This window comes from Polypterus senegalus, unplaced genomic scaffold (genome assembly GCF_016835505.1).
Source record: "Polypterus senegalus isolate Bchr_013 unplaced genomic scaffold, ASM1683550v1 scaffold_3749, whole genome shotgun sequence".
Classification (NCBI taxonomy): Eukaryota; Metazoa; Chordata; class Cladistia; order Polypteriformes; family Polypteridae; genus Polypterus; species Polypterus senegalus.
In genome coordinates this window covers 15,752-22,952 of record NW_024385275.1, presented here as the reverse complement: position 1 = coordinate 22,952, position 7,201 = coordinate 15,752, and the positions used below count along the sequence as shown (strand labels likewise).

Genomic DNA, 7,201 nt, shown 5'->3' with positions numbered 1-7,201 from the left:
CCTGCTCTGATTTTTTTTGTAAGTGTATTTTAATCCTTTCTTTAATTTTTTATATAATTATTTTAATACTCAGTAAACTGTGTTTGATTTTATTGCCAGATATATTTTTGTTTTTCTATATTTACATTTTCTCACTAAGGAGACTCTTATCTAAAAGACATTAAAAGTTAACATCAGTCTGGGGACTGTTTGGGTACAAGTGTGACGGGGAGCAGTGGGCCCAATTGGTTTAAATTCTGCTAACAAAAGGTTAATGTGCAGGGCACCTTTTCCGAGTTAGTGACATTAAAAGTGGTGTCCCTTAGGGTCCGCACTGTGGCCACTGCTCTCTTTAATATACTAGCGACTGGGAAATCCATACTTTCTCTGCTAAGAATTATTTGTTTCTTTAAGTCCCTGAAATGATTTTGTTTTCATGGCACTGATTTGTGCCTAAAATAGACCTTTTTGGCCGATGTAATGAAGAGCTTCCTGTTTAAAACGGGGCTGCGAGACGTGAATTCAGTTCTTTGACGCACCTCATTTGATTTTTTCTGGCAAACAAATTTTCAAAACAAACCGTATATTACAACTCTAATCAGAGTCGGAGTAATAATTATGTTGGCGTGGTGGATCATGTCGTGCCAGTCTCCGACTGATGACTGTTAACAATTGGTTCAACAACCATTTCTATAGAATTCCAATCCATATACATCGGATTATTGAAAGGTTCGGTGTCCATTGAAACCTCAGTCTAATTGGCTGATTGCTGGCCATGTTCTGCTTGGTGGTCCATATCAAAAATTTCGTTATATACACAATTTTGAGTGAACACTCGATTGGACCCTTGAACGAGCATACCTTGTGCAGGTGTCTCGATGACTTTGACTTTAATTTTGTCCTTGTTCTTTCCTCTTGAGAAGCAACATATAATTGGCCATGTTAAAATACTGGCTGTGGCAAGTAAATTCTTACCTCATCAAATGACTGACCTTGTGACTTATTAATGGTTATTGCAAATGCCAAGGTCAGAGGAAATTGTCACCTTTTCAGTTGAAAGGGTAGATCAGTCTGTAATGGTGAGAGATCAATTCTCGGTATAAGCGCTGGTTTCCTAACTGCTTTACCTGTCAGGACTTCAGCAGAAATATAGTTTGCATGCAAGCCTTTGACAATTAATCTTGTGCTATTGCACAGACCCCTTTTTGGGTTCAAATTCCGTAGGAGCATTATAATACCACTTACTTTCAGATACAACTCATGAATTGGCATTCCAGATGGAGTAAAAGTATTTAAGAGCTCGACAGGATAGTTTGCATTGTCTTCCTCATTGTCAGACATAATTGAGTCAACGCTCAAGTAAGTTCGTCTTTCTCCTTCGAGACGTTTAAGTACTTCTGCATTTATTCTGTGCACATCGTCATTCTTTGGAGTAAGAATGGCACGGTTGGCAAAGTTCTTCATATCTTCAACTTTCATTCTTTTACGGAAAACCGAGTCCACCAAATTTCCACTTTAGATAAATTGTGGTGGAACTTCAATCATGTCTTCAGCAAGGTTTGAATCGTTGGTAAGTTTTCCATCACCAAGCTTGAGTAACCATTCTTGGTGGTCAACTTGGCCTGGAGCAAGGCGCATGTTGGTTGAAAGTTTAAGCGTTTTAAACTTTCGCCACAGTTTGCCCATTTTTAGTGAAGCTTGAACAATCTTCACCCTGTTTCCTTTCTTAACGACAGGAAGTATTTGGTGAAAGTCACCTCTGAGAATGATGACCTTTCCACCAAAAGGTTTGTTGTTGTTCATGAGATCACGTAAAAGTTCATCTACTGCTCTCAGTGCATAATGTGGTGTCATTGTAACCTTATCCCAAAGAATGACTTTTGTCTCCCTGAGCAATTGTCCTGCTAGGGATGTTGGTTTCATACTTGAACTTGAGTTGTCAAGCAGTGGTACTGGCAGCTTAAAAGTTGAATGGTATGTAGCTCCCATGGGTAACAAAGTGCCTGCTATTCCAGTGGACACACAGTCACATGATGGTACAGTGTTTCATACGTGAAAGTTTTGCCACTTCCACCTGGTCCATCCAAAAAGAACAGCCTATCTTTCTCTTTATCATCCTTTACTGCTTTCATTATTGATTTTATTGCAGCTCTTTGCATTGAATTAAGCTCCACTTTTTTCTGGGATGCGATGTCCCGTGATGCTTGAAAATTGATCTCAGGCTCAAAAGTGTACCAACTCGTGCCAGGTGGGGTTCCGACAATCTATAGTGAGCTAAATTTTTGCTATGGATAAGCAATGTTTCCTGAATATCTAATAGGGCTTGATATTCAGCATTTTGTGTATCATAGCTTCTATAGGTAAAGTCTTCGATCATTGACTCGTTGTGACTTTCCCCCAGAACCCTAGCGTTCTTTGGTTCACAAAAGACACAAAAAAATGCAAACATTTGCCTTACTTCGTATGGCATCTTGCATATGGAAGTCTCAGTAAGAGTGTTATCCCACTCTGTGTCATCAGCAAGCAGGTTCCTTGCTTCAGGTATACTACACATTCATAGGTTCTTAGATATTCAAAAGATGTTGCCTTTCTTACATTAAGTAGAAGCAAACGGAGGTAGTACAAGTCGCCTTGTCTTGGAGAAGCAGTGTACATCCTTCCAATTTTATTAAAAGACCCTTGTCTTTTTTTCCAAATATGTTTCTTTCCTTGAGCTTGAGAATTGACAATGTATGTGTAGTGCTCAGGTATTTCAGTATAGAGGTAATGCCTCGCATCTTCATCGTCTTGGTTCAGCTTGAAATAAGCTGTGAGCTTGTCATCCATTTCTTGCAGGGCTTCAGATTCATTTCCATCTTGGAAATATAAAACCTGTTCACCAGGTAAATGCAATGGCAATTTCTCAACACTATGTGATTGTTTGTGCATGTCAAAGGAGAATATTCTCCAAATTGCCTCGGGGGCACTGGTATACCTGGAATCTAAAAATTGGTTGACTTTATTGTGTTCCAATGAGCCTCTGCCATCATTTTGGCGAATTTCTATATTTGCACAATCGTGCCCTTTATAAATGTATTTAAATAAATACTTGACACTTTTTATTGAAGCACACACTTCAACGTTAATGTGAAAGCTGTATTTCAATAGCAGATATGGATTATACGGGATGATCCATCTGTTATCAATATCATACAGTATTTTCCTGCTGCAAATCCCACTCCTGTGTTGGTTCTTCTGTACACCGGGTACCCATTTACATTACAATTTGTTTCATTGTTAAACTCTTTGGGATACTTCTTGGTACATTCTCCATATGCCATACATTGGCAAGTCTTATTTATGTCACCACATGGTCCATGCGCCATGTGTTTCATGACAATTGTATGAAGTCTTGGATGTAATTTTGGATCTGGTATTTCTGCCGATACAAATTTGTCCACATCTTCAGCAGATCTGGCTTTGTCATCTGCTTCCAGAACAATCAGAATATGTGAATGTGGCAATCCCCTTTTTGGAACTCGATAACATGCACATGAGCTGTCGTTTTTCCAAGAATATGTTTCTTGGTTATGTCATCTAATAACTCTTTTAGCTTGAGCTTAAATACTCGGACTACCAAGTCCGGTCTGAACTCTGGTTTCTGGCCATTCTTTAAATTTTCAGTGATTTCTTTCCATTTAGGATTGCACGTCATTGTTATAAACAAATCAGGCTTTCCATCTTTTCTAATTATTGCCATGGAATCTTGATAATGCATTTGCATTGGTCTAGGGCTTCCAGCAAAGCTTGAAGGCAGTATTACCTTCCTTCCAGGCTTAAGTCCCAAATTCTCTGCACGATTCACAATGTAGTCATGCAGTGCTGTGTAGTTCTCACACCTCAAGTCTTTTTGGTGCTGTTCAATGTAGTAAAGCCTATTTGCCTCAACTTTACAATAGGCGTCTACAATATATTGCTGACTAAGTTTGCCTGCATAGAAAGGGGATAAAACTCCGGCCTTTCGTGAAGAAGGTAAAAGTAATACATTAGCTGGGTTACATTTTTCCCATTTCCATATTGTTTTATATTAGTAGTCCATCCTGGTTCTGCAATGGGAATGAGTAGTGGATATATCATTGCATCTAACCCAGAATGAAGAATACTCACACACTGAAATGCGTTTGTTGATCTGGACTGCACTCTGAAATCCCTTTCGAAAGGTGGTGCACCATCTCCACTCTGAAAGATAATTGCTACCTCGTTATAGCGGGGAGCATTGTATCTTCTTTGACTGTCCTTGTGAGCGTTTATTAATGACATGCTAATTTGCTTTGGTTGACGTTCTTCAGCTAACGCCCTTTGCTCTTCTTCTTGTTCAACTTCAAACATCATTTTGTATGCTTGAGCATACGGGTTATTTTGAATCATGAAAGCACTCAACTCTCTAATGCATTTATATTCGCAACCGCTGTTTGTCAATAATGACATTCTTTGATCAGCTGCTTCGTCTGGGTCTAATATATAGATTTGAGCAAATTTTGGTGTTTCACCCTCTCCGGGGTGCAAGGGTCCAGATTGATGGTATATTTGACCATGTATTCTGTAACAATATGGAACATGGCCTGGAGGCAGGGATATCTGTGTGCCCATGGATGCACAGACTAATGCACTGTTGTACTTTCTGATATTTTCCAAGAAGTGCTTGGAGTTTGGGTCTAAATATGTCAACAGGTTCTTAAACCTGTCAGGGTATCTGTAAGGGTTAATTTGAACTCGACCTTTATGACAGCAATTGTATTCTCCACCTTGCTTGCTCTCACAGGTAAAGTTCAATGAGTTGCAATGTTTGCACAGTTTGTCAAATGCGCCAGAGAACTTCGTTCTCAATAATATCTGTGTGATTGCACATGGCAATGCCGTGCTGCTGAGCATTTTCACACCACAAGGCACGGGCTGCTCGATTTCTTTCAACCCGTGCTGCATTTGCGGCTGCTTCAGCTTCTTCAGTCGCTTGTGCACGGCTGGCACGATTTCTTTCAGCGTTAGTAGCATTTGTAGCCGCACGCTGCTCATCCGTTTGTTATGCATGTTGTGTACGTCTGGTCGCATTAGCAAGTCTACGTTCCTTGTCAGTCATGTGACTTTGTTTCCTACGCATTCGTTCCGCGGCCGCTGCTCTTCTGGCTGCGTGGCAATCGTCACTCATTTTAGATCTGAGATTTTCTAATTATAGAGGCATTGCATGGTTCTAACTTGTATTGAGTCGAGGTATTGATGCGAACACCATACATACGGATAATATCAAATTATATATAAGGATAATCAATAAAAGGGTAAACCCCATTTTATTAATAAAAGTAATGATTATTTTGTGTATAGTTACCTATTTTCTGTTATTATTTTTCACAGATGAAAGATTTATTTTTTGTAAGTATATTGATCATCCACAAACATTCGTTTCGCCTGTCAATTCTGTCGAGTTTTTGAACTCTGCTGATGCCTCATGTTCTTCAAACGGAGCTCAATGAATAAGGATTGGAAACACCAAGCAGACATGCGCACTGGCTAATGAACCGTCAAGGCGGTCGAAGCGCTGAGCAGACCGGAGAAGTTAAAGGAGGCTTTGTGAAGCCTCAACACACTCAAAGGCATTGAGCTCTTTATTTGTGAGAGTCTCTCTGACTCTTAACTCTCTAGTTATATTTTGTAATTTGTATTAACACTACACACTTCAGTTGATGTAGTTAAGAGAAGGACTGAAACGACAATGCAGGCAGTTGCTGACAATTCATTATTGTTATTGTGCATTGCCTTTGTCTGATACATTGTGTCAAAGATATATTGTAAAATAGCAACTTTATATATAGAAAAAGATTAGATAAAACGTGCAACATTTTTATACAACGCTTAATTTTCTTTAAAGCGTATACGTCAAATAGTAAGGAGGTTTAATTGTTGCTTTTGATCAAAATATGTCTTACCGTTCGAGTTGAGGCGTTATAAAGTAATGTTTCAGGCTGCTTCATATGTACATTTTTTGTTTCGAATAAAACTTTAATACACGTACCACTTTATTAAAAAAAACAGAGACAATATTTGGTATTAGACGCGCACCCAATCGTAAAAGCTTATCTTGTATTTTATGACAATCCCGTAATTGCAAACTTGCGGTTTTGTACAACAATAATATAAATGTGGGTTTCCTTTTCTGAAAAAGTGCCATAATAAATTTTTGTAATTATTTTATTATATTGTTAAAATGTGTTTTGGAATTTTTTCTTACAATATTGTGTCATATGTATCAACAGTTCTTCATTGTTTTCATTTAAGATGCAGGATTTATTATTAAATTTGATTCAAGATCCTGTTGCCTCAGTATTGATTGAATAAGAAAATTGAATTGTAAAACAGTAAAGTAGTTTGGAAAACTAGTAGGAATTCTTATGATGGGCGCCAAATCAGTTTCTGCACAAAGTCGTCTTACATATCAGCGCCGGCACTGATTCGGCTGTTTGGTAATTATTTTATAGGCAGTTCTAATGGTATGGGATATTTATTTATTTACTGTAAATCATGTGACCAATTAAATTATATTTAACCGGTATTAACAGTCTTTGACATAGAAAACTGATTAGTGATTTTTTTAGCCTTTGCACTGGCAAACCTTTCGAAGATGTTACTTATGTCTAATTTATCTAATTCTTCATTTTCTATTGCAATTATTGACAAATTTGACAACTGTTCATGGTTCAATGATGATTATAAGTAATTTTTTATAATTTTTAATTTAGAAAAACTTCTTTCTAAAGACGCAATTGTAACCGGCAGTGACAAATACATTCTTAATGAGATGCATTTGGAAATTAATCAATTAAATTATTATTGTATATAAAATTCAGTACATCTTTCACTGTGATATTTTTATCCAGAAAAAGATAATCCAGTAAAGATTTTAATTCTTCGAAAACAGGTTGACCGTCTGTTTCATCTCTTCATTTTAGATTCAAATCCTTGCGATGTTTTAGGATTTCACTTTCATCCCAATTCGACAACAAACTTACTTGCGATATAACTTTAAACGTATCATTGTACTTCTATAAACGTTGAAATCGTTTAATTATCGATATTATGGCTGAACCAATTATTAAATAAAAAAGTTTTAAAAGTTAATTTTGAATCTCTAACGCATTTGTCTTTCGATTCGTAATCAAAACTTGTGTTTCTTCTTCGCTCTCTTACATTA

The 7,201-nt window shown here is 37.4% G+C and overlaps 1 pseudogene; it reads right to left on the bottom strand.

The window, feature by feature from the left end:
- Positions 1 to 733: 733 nt before the first annotated feature.
- Positions 734 to 5,234, bottom strand: LOC120522262 (annotated as a pseudogene).
- Positions 5,235 to 7,201: the final 1,967 nt, after the last annotated feature.